We start from the raw sequence: 10,173 nt of genomic DNA, 5'->3' as shown, positions 1-10,173 counted from the left end.
CCTTTCTATTTTTATAAAATAAACAGACTTATTAACTTTTTAGAATTTATTAAATTTTAGATACTTGCTCCCGAGAAATGAATAAATTCGAGTTCCATCATGTACTATTTACATCATTAATCCCTTTCCTGTCCCAAAAACAAAAAAAGGGGTCTAGTGGAACAGAACAAATGATGTCAAGTCAAGATCATGTTCGTTTGTAAAATACTAGAAAAAATGGCGGATATCAAAATCCACCCCTAATTTAATCATGTCTTTCAAGCCGCACGTTGCTTTTTACCACATCGTTTCAAACGAAGTTTTACTCTAACATTCCCTTAGCTTAGATCCAGTATGTAATTATCGAATCGTGAATAGTGATTGATTCATTCGCTACATAAGAATCTATCCTTTTTTTTACGTTTCGGTTTTTCTTATATATAATGAAAACCTTTTTAAAAGTAAAGACATAAATGAAAATGAACTTGATATTCTAGCAATATATTTTCTACTCTATTCTATTTTTATAATTTGTAAAGTAGAAAAATGGTAATTTTTTTTTCAAAAAAAGGAGGGTCCCTTTTAATTATGCGATACAATCTGTATTCAAATATGATATACATCCTAAATAGATATGCTCTGGGACGGAAGGATTCGAACCTCCGAATAGCGGGACCAAAACCCGTTGCCTTACCGCTTGGCCACGCCCCATTTTCCATTTTACATTAATAAAGACTATTATTGATATTGGTTGTTCGTCAATTCCAGTTCAAAAATTTCTATAAAAAAAAATTTTGCGACTAGTATTTTATATGCGTATCTACATATCTATCTATATCTATAAATGGATATAGATAGATAGGATAAAACTAAATTTATTGATCATTACATACAATTCAATTAAGATATTATATAGAAGGAAGTATGATTTCTTCAATTTTTTTGATTTCAGAATAAAAAATATTTTGAAACTGGAAAAGTTCAAATAAAAGAAGGATTCTCGAGATTCTTATCTTATTTGATTCATTTTTTTACTTTTATTCATAACTCTTTATTTTCCTTTTTATTGTATTATGTATATAATGCAATAAAATTGAAAATTAGAATGAAAAAAAAAACAAAAATAACTTTTATTTTTTTTAAAGAACAAAATGTTTGTTATGCTTAATATCTTTAGTTGGATTTGTATTTGTATTCACTCCGTCCTTTATTCCAGTAGTTTTTTTTTGGAGAAATTGCCCGAAGCCTATGCTTTCTTGAATCCAATTGTGGATATTATGCCAGTAATACCCGTACTATTTTTTCTTTTAGCTTTTGTTTGGCAAGCTGCTGTAAGTTTTCGATGATATTTTTAATTTGAATAATGTCGTAAAAAAATTCAGAATTTTCAGAAAACTAAAACTCGAATATTTTAACAATTTATAAGATCAGATAAGTCTTACAGTGTGACTTCTGGATTCCAATATTGAAATTTTTCAATATATAGGAAAAAAAGGGACCTTCTCATCATTTACGTTTTTTGAATTGAAAAAACCTAATCCGATTATTCGATTGGAACCCCTCACCAATCGAATACCTAGATTACAGAAAAAAAGGATTTTTGGCCAAAAGAATTATTGATAATTTGTAATAAAATAATCTACTCTTACTATCAATTCATTTTCGAAACTCATATATATATATCTCCTCATATCCTAAAAAAACTTCATTTTTTAGAAACTTAGTATCTTAGTATTAAAAGAAACAAAATATGTTGTAATATAAGAGAATCTATTCTCTTTCTTTGTCGTTTTTTAATTATCTTGGAGATTTCATAATGCTTACTCTAAAACTTTTTGTTTATACGGTAGCGATCTTTTTCGTTTCTCTTTTCATCTTCGGATTCCTATCTAACGATCCAGGACGTAATCCAGGACGTGAAGAATAGAATAAGAAAAAAGTGGATTCTGTGTTTTCTTGCTTGTGCGGAATTTTGAAATATTTTTAGGATTTTCTCTATTTTAACATCTTTAACTAGTAAATAAAAAAAAACAAGTTCAAAAAAAATACCAAATTATCAACGGAAAGAGAGGGATTCGAACCCTCGGTACAAGAATTTGTACAACGGATTAGCAATCCGACGCTATAGTCCACTCAGCCATCTCTCCCCAATTGAAAAAAAAAAAAGAATTACTTTGTTTATGTTATATCACATAAACAAGAAGAACAAAAAGGGAGCTTAAAAAAAAAGAGACTTGCTTTTTTTTTATTCTTTTTTATCTTATCTATCTTTTTTTTATTATTCTATATATTTTAGTTTTCTTTTTTTCTTTTTATACAGCCAATGAGCCCGGCCAGTACCTAGTCGGGCTCTTTTTCTTTTATTCCCATGAATATTGAAGAAAAATTCTTTATTTGAATATATTTTATTCGAAAAAAAATATTTGTAATTAAAAAAAAATAAGAGATACGGATAGATTCCTATGAGATAAAACCAAAATAAGATAATATAAAAATGTTCTCTTTTCTTACTCCCTCTCTTTTTTCTGGTAAAGTAAATTGTATATATATATATATATATATAACCTTCAGCAAAATAAAAAAATGAAAATTATCCCGTTTTTCAAATTTCATTAGAAGATTCTCTAATGAAACATGTCAATACTCGACTTATTAGAATATTATGCCCCCCATTTCTTTATTTTGTCTGATTGCTTTGTTCAACAAAAGATACAATAATGATATTGTAGCGGGTATAGTTTAGTGGTAAAAGTGCGATTCGTTTCAAGGACCCCCCAAAAGTTAAGCGATCCCCCATTTGATTCATATGTTGATCAAAAACTTTATTTTTTACTTAAAGGGACTCCTTTATACCCCTCGATGAATTATTTGCGGTATAATATACATTATTGTAATTTGTATACAAGAAGAATCAAATCGAATTTGACAAATTGAGTTTTAGCTCGACGGAAATTTTCTTCTTTTCCTAAAGATTTTCTGAAATAGAAATAGAGAACGAAGTAACTAGAAAAAAAACATAGATTGTTAGAATATTGCTCTTCTAGAGGGATCATCTAAAAAGCAAGATATTTGAAACCTATTCATACAAAAAGGCTGACATAGATGTTATGGGTCAATTTTTTTTATTGTCCATCTCTTCATTCCGTAAAGGAGCCGAATGAAACAAAAGTTTCACGTTCAGTTTTGAATTAGAGACGTTAAATCAAAATGATGAATCAACGTCGACTATAACCCTTAGCCTTCCAAGCTAACGATGCGGGTTCGATTCCCGCTACCCGCTTCTATTTTATTCTATTTAAATCTATCTTTTTTCTTCGAGAATGAATCTAGAATTCTTAAAGAATTTGTCAATTCTTCATTTTCATTTCTTAATTTAGTTTTAGTTATATATATTCAATTATATTCAATTGATTTTTCTTTTTTATTTTTTTTTTCTTTTATTCTAAATATTTGATTTATTTTATTTTTATAATTTCTAGAATTCTTTATATTTGTTTGATTCTTTAATCTTTTTAATAAGGTTTAGTTAAAAAGGTTAAAGAATCAAATATAAAATAGAAGCGTCCATTGTCTAATGGATAGGACAGAGGTCTTCTAAACCTTAGGTATAGGTTCAAATCCTATTGGACGCAAGTTGTTTGCATATCTAATTTCAACCTTGTCCTTCTATTTTTTTTGATTTATTACATTTTGATTCGAATTCATTATATATAATATTCAAATGAAATAAAAACATATTAAAAGATACTAATTATAAAAATTGGAAAATTGAATTACAAAATTATTTAATGATTCATCAATTTTTTTCTACTTGTTCCTGGAATAAAAAGAGTTCCATCTGTTCTTTAATAGCGTCCTTTAAAAGGGCTTCTGCTTCCCCAGTGAATGTCTTGGTAGAAGATATGATTTCTTTGAATTGAGGTTTATTCGTCTTTAAGTAAGCACGTAACTCAACAAGAAATTTCCTTACCTGTCCAATTTCTAATGAATCAAGATAACCATTCGTTCCGGTATAAATAGTTACTATCTGTTCTTCCATAGTAAGAGGAGCTGATTGGGATTGTTTAAGCAACTCGCGCAATCGTTGACCTCTTGCTAATTGATTTTGAGTAGCTTTATCTAGATCAGAAGCGAATTGTGCAAAAGCTTCTAATTCTGCGAATTGTGCTAATTCCAATTTTAATTTACCAGCTACTTGTTTCATGGCTTTGATTTGAGCCGTCGATCCAACTCTGGAAACTGAAATACCAACATTAATAGCGGGTCTTATTCCAGCATTGAATAGATCGGCCGATAAGAATATTTGGCCATCTGTAATGGAAATTACATTCGTAGGAATATAAGCTGAAACATCTCCCGATTGAGTTTCAACTATTGGTAAAGCAGTCATACTTCCTTCGCCTAACTGAGAACTTAATTTAGCGGCTCTTTCCAAAAGACGCGAATGTAAATAAAAAACATCCCCTGGATAAGCTTCGCGACCTGGTGGTCTTCGTAATAGAAGAGACATTTCCGATAAGCCTGTGCTTGTTTGGAGAGATCGTCATAAATGATTAAAGTGTGACGTTCACGGTACATAAAATATTCAGCCAGAGCTGCTCCTGTATAAGGCGCGAGGTATTGTAATGTAGCTGGAGAATCCGTGTTTCAGCTACTACAATAGTGTATTCCATTGCTCCTCTTTCTTGTAAGGTAGTCACCACTTGAGCCACAGAAGATGCTTTTTGACCAACAGCTACATAAACACATATTACATTTTGTCCCTGTTGATTGAGAATTGTATTTGTGGCTACTGCTGTTTTACCTGTTTGTCTATCTCCAATAATTAATTCTCGCTGGCCCGTCCTATGGGGATCATCGAATCAATAGCAATAAGTCCTGTTTGGAGAGGCTCATATACCGAACGTCTTGAAATAATACCGGGAGCGGGAGATTCTATTAATCGAGATTCCGAAGCTGAAATTTCTCCTCGACCGTCAATTGGTTTAGCCAGGGCATTTATAACACGACTCAAATAAGCTTCACTTACAGTATCTGAGCAATTCTTCCTGTTGCTTTTACTGAACTTCCCTCTTGTATCAGCAAACCATCACCCATTAATACAACACCAACATTTTTTGATTCCAAATTCAAAGCAATGCCTATAGTACCTTCTTCAAATTCCACCAATTCACCCGCCATTACTTCATCAAGACCATAAATACGAGCAATACCATCGCCTACTTGAAGTACGGTACCAGTATTTACAATTTTTACTTCTGTATTATATTGCTCAATGCGTTCACGGATATTTTACTAATTTCATCTGCACGAATGGTTACCATGAAAATATCTTAAATTTATTTTTTATAAGAAAAAAATGATGCCTATACTCTATTGTATAATAGAAAGCCTAATCAGTTATTTTTTTATTTCATCATCCCAAACATGCCAATATTAGCACTAACAGTACGTAAATGTAACTCGTTGTTCAAGCAACTATTTAGAGTTCCTAGAGCTCCCTGTAAGGCTTGTTGTAAAACCCGCTGTCGAACTTGATTAATAACTCTTTGTTGTTCAAAATCAATAGCTTCATTTTTGTAATTTTCTAATTGTTCCAAAGTCGTATAAATTGAATTAATTAAATTCAATTTTTCTCGTTTGATCTCAGAATAGCCATTCACCCGAAACAGATCTGCTTCTGTTTCAACTTTCCTTAAGCGGGCCTGGGCTTTTTCGAGCTGTTCAATGGCGTTTTCCTGTAATTCTTCTGAGTTTCGAATAGTTCTCCAGATTTTCTGTTTTCGATTATCTAATAAATCACGTAATGAAAGTAGACTCTCTTTCCATCCATTTCAAAATGTCTATGATCTCTTCCCGAACCAAACATGAATCTTTCGATTCATTTGGCTCTCACACTCAATTACTTATCGAAATTTACCAATTTTTTATGTAATGAGCCTATCCTCTCTTCTCTATTCAAAGTGAAAACAATTACCAATATAAGACTAGAATATTCGGAGGACTCTTTTGACCAAACAAATATATGTCAACAAAGTTGTTTTTTTATTCAAATCCAAAGACTTCTTTTGAATTTATACATAGGTCATCCATCGATTACGCATCGTACAAAGGGGAGGTTTAAATTCACCCGTTTTTTATTTCTCGCCATAAATAGGATTCAAGCCATTTTTTTTATCGACATGAGTGTTTTATATCGAAAAAAAATCGAATAATTTTTTTGAAACCGTTTCCTTTCTGTATTAATATAGCGGTAGAAAGAGTACTACACTGCGTATAGACTTCAAACTCTTTTTAACCATGGTAATAGTCCAAAATTTTGGTAAATAGAGAATCAAAGTGGATTACCAATAAAGCGCGAAATGCTATGGTTCTTTAAGATTTTTCTTAATTTATTCAAAAAAGAAAATGAATTCAGAAGTAATTCGCGGGATTCTGCACATTTTCTTAATTCTAACTAAACTAAAAAGTGCAGTTTGGTTAAATCCAATTTATTCTTTGAAATAAACAACTCGCACACACTCCCTTTCCAAAAAAAACTAGTAGACCTAACACTACACTAAGATTTATTGGATTTGTTGCTAAAATATCGGTATTAAACACGAAACTTCCGGCGGATGGCCAGGAGCCCAAACAAAGGAAAGAATCGGTTATATTTTTCATATGATCTCATCTCCTCTTATGAATAGACTAATTATCTTTCTAATATTCCTATTAGATAGATAATATAATAATCTAATTGGAATATATAATTATAGAATTTGATATAATTTAGATTGGTCAATCAATTGGAAGATTCCCTAAAAGAATGATACTTCTTAGAATTAGATACCAGTTCTTTTATCAATTGCAAAATCTATCTAGTTTGAACACTTTCAAAAAATTATCTTAAAAGAAATAAAAGAGGGGTTCATTGGACTAAACAAAAAGAAGAAAGAGGGTGAAAAAGTATGTGAATACCTTTCAATTAGTCCTTCTCCTGTGTTCTTATCCGAACAGATAAAGAATTGTAGGAGTGAATTATTAATATAATTCGAAAAAGGAAGTCCACATATGTATTTTTATCTTTTTAGGATTAAACAAAAGGATTAGCAAATAAAAGTGCTAATGCTACAACCAGCCCGTAAATTGTTAAAGCTTCCATAAAAGCCAGACTAAGTAATAAAGTACCCCGTATTTTTCCCTCTGCCTCTGGTTGTCGTGCAATCCCCTCTACAGCTTGCCCTGCAGCAGTACCTTGACCAACCCCAGGTCCAATAGAAGCAAGCCCTACGGCCAATCCAGCAGCAATAACAGAAGCGGCAGAAATAATTGGATTCATGAGAATTTCCTCGTAACCTACATATAAAAGAAAGAAATAGTTAATGATATAATCGACTAATAAATTCTGACTTCATTTTTCAATTACCAAGACTTTTTCAGTTAAAGTAATTAATAAAAATAAGAATTAAAAATTGAAAATAATAGTTATTAAACGAATTACTTCGAGATTTCTTTTTTCGTCTCGAACTACATAGTTTTGGGGGTGAATCTGTATAATCTTTGTTCTTCTCTTACCTTAATTTTGGAATCATTCTTTGAATTCTTCGTTTTTTTATACAATTTCTTTAGTTTTTTAATTTTCAATTCACAATTAGAGCTGAAACGCAAGGACTTTGCTTTTCTATCCCTATAGAAATTGACAGTAATAGCGAGGCCTTTTTTATATAGAAAAGATTAGTTATTTCAGATATATGGTTAGTTCATATAAAACTAGTTCATCTATAATATCATATCACATATACATAGGTTTCTTCTATGCTGTAAACTAATTTTCTTTGTGTTTTAGATTCAATCGAAATTGAAATTCATTCTTTGAAACCTAAAAAACCTTGACTGATCCCCTCACTTCTATTTTTTTTATCATGTTTTTTTTTAAGCTCCCCTTCCTTCTTTTCTTATTCTCTTATCCCATATGGATACAATCAATCTAAATAAATTCATTCGATTTCATTAATGTTTCAAAGAAATATAGGAAATTGGGTGATCTAAATGTTTTTAATTATCTTTTGATCAATCGTTGAATTAAATGTGAATCAAACGAGAATCTACTAACATTCTATATAGTATCTTTTTATCACACATTGTAAACGTAAATATCATACAGAATTCTAATTCTAGCTATTCATTTTTTTTGAATATCCAAACTAATATATACTAATCGAATAGATCTATCTATATCTATCTATATATCTATAGATAGATGTTTATTTTGTAGATTCTATTGAGCCACAATATATGTGTGGCAAGCTAAACAAAAAAGACTATTTTTGAGAAAACTAGTCAATGATGGCCTTCAATGGATTCACCTATATAAGCCACAACTAAAGTAGCAAAAATGAGAGCTTGAATACCGCTTGTGAATAATCCAAGGAACATGACAGGTATAGGAACTACTAAAGGTACTAAAGAAACAAGAACAACAACTACTAATTCATCAACTAATATATTTCCGAAAAGTCGAAAACTAAGGGATAAGGGTTTTGTGAAATCTTCTAATATGTTAATCGGTAAAAGGATTGGAGTTGGTTGGATGTATTTACTAAAATAAGCTAATCCTTTTTTTGAAAGACCCGCATAGAAATATGCAACTGATGTAAGTAAAGCTAATGCAACGGTAGTATTTATATCATTTGTGGGTGCAGCTAACTCCCCATGAGGTAATTGGATGATTTTCCAAGGTAAAAGAGCCCCTGACCAATTAGAAACAAAAATAAATAGAAACAAAGTTCCAATAAAAGGAACCCACGGACCATATTCTTCTCCAATCTGAGTTTTGCTCACGTCTCGAATGAATTCAAGAACATATTCAAATAAATTCTGACCGAAAGTGGGAATGGTTTGCAGATTTCGAATAACTAGAATGGCTGAAACCAATAAGATAGCAATTACAACCCAAGAAGTAATAAGTACTTGGACATGTACTAGGAAACCCCCTATTTGCCAATAGAAATGTTGACCTACTTCCACAGCAGATATATCGTATAATCTTTTTAATGTGTTGATAGAGCATAATAAAACATTCATATTGTTCTGTCCTCTAAAAAAAGAAGTTGAAAAAAGGGAATTATTTTTATTCAAACATCTCCTTTCCCTTTTGATTTGTCTACTTTCATTTTTGATTTTGAATACCGATACTAATTACATAAAATTTTTGTTTGTTTTCTATTTTCATTTTTGTGCAATTTCTTACTAGTATAGTAAACGATTCCATAAATCTATGAACCCCTCGAAGCAAATTCAAGAATTTTTTATCTTATTATTAATCAAGAATTTCGTATATATCTAGACCGACCCTCACAAATTGCAAAAACTAATTTGTTAAGAATTAATCGAATTGAGGCTATAGCATCATCATTAGCTGGAATTGAAATATCAGCGAGGTCCGGGTCACTATTTGTATCAATTAAACAAATTGTTGGAATTTCCAAAGTTATACATTCTCGAAGAGCCGTATATTCTTCTTGTTGATCGACGATTATTACAATATCTGGTAAGCCCTTCATATATTTAATGCCGCCAAGATATGTTTCCAATTGAGCTAATTGTCTCTTCAATATAGCGGCATCTTTTTTTGGAAAACTATGAAATCTCCCCATCTTTTGTTGCATTCTCAAGTCCCTGAACTTTTGAAGTCGTGTTTTTGTAGTATACCAATTCGTTAACATACCGCCGAGCCATTTTTTATTAACATAATGACACCGAGCTCTTATTGCAACCCGCGCTACTGAATCAGCTGCTTTTTTTTTTGTACCAACAATTAAGAATTGTTTTCCCCCACTTGCTGCATCAAAAACTAAATCACAAGATTCTGATAAAAACCGAGCAGTTCTAATAAGATTTGTAATATGAATACCCTTACGCTTTGTAGAAATATAAGGTGACATTTTAGGATTCCATTTTCTAGTACCGTGGCCAAAATGAACACCAGCTTCCATCATCTCTTCCAAAATTATATTCCAATATCTTTTTGTCATTTATAATTATCCCCACACTTTTCTTTCATTTCCAAATAGAAATTAGATCAATTTTTTGAAATGAAAGAAAGAGACCCAGTATACTGAAATAGAAAAAAATAAGTGTTCCGAAGGAACCTTCTCTTCTACTGAAAATTTGCCGTTGATAAAAAAAAGATCGGGCCATTTTTTCTATTTC

The 10,173-nt window shown here is 31.0% G+C and overlaps 1 non-coding gene across 1 annotated transcript; it reads left to right on the top strand.

Annotated features, from left to right (window-relative positions):
- The first annotated feature begins 3,539 nt into the window (after positions 1-3,539).
- TRNAR-UCU lies at positions 3,540-3,611 on the top strand. Its single transcript has one exon. It is a non-coding gene; the product is annotated as a tRNA-Arg (tRNA).
- Positions 3,612-10,173: the final 6,562 nt, after the last annotated feature.

Source organism: Vigna unguiculata, unplaced genomic scaffold, assembly GCF_004118075.2.
Source record: "Vigna unguiculata cultivar IT97K-499-35 unplaced genomic scaffold, ASM411807v1 contig_518, whole genome shotgun sequence".
Classification (NCBI taxonomy): domain Eukaryota; kingdom Viridiplantae; phylum Streptophyta; class Magnoliopsida; order Fabales; family Fabaceae; genus Vigna; species Vigna unguiculata.
This window is presented reverse-complemented; position numbering and strand designations above follow the sequence as displayed.